The following is a 419-nucleotide window of genomic DNA, read 5'->3' on the forward strand; positions in this document are numbered from 1 at the left end:
ATATATATATATATATATATATATATAATTATACATACACACAAGGCTATGTATATGCCAATGCATATATCCTTGTATATATACAATCGGCATATACATGCAAGTGTAGGCGTTATATTATATATATTACTATCTATAGACAGCCAGTAGTCTTAATTCCGAACACAACTTGTAGTTGCTCAATTTTCATCGATACATTTTAACTCTGACTGTCAATAAATAATGAAGGCCCCAGTGCACTGTTGTGCCCATTTGCTGATAAAGCGGCTGCGCAGGTTTTTATATATACATATTCATTCATAATAATTAATGTACTGTGGGAAATATAGATAAATGTATATACATATATATAGATATATAAATAGATGGATGTGTTTGTATATATATATATATATATATATATATATATATATATATAT

Source organism: Octopus bimaculoides, chromosome 16, assembly GCF_001194135.2.
Source record: "Octopus bimaculoides isolate UCB-OBI-ISO-001 chromosome 16, ASM119413v2, whole genome shotgun sequence".
NCBI classification, from domain to species: domain Eukaryota; kingdom Metazoa; phylum Mollusca; class Cephalopoda; order Octopoda; family Octopodidae; genus Octopus; species Octopus bimaculoides.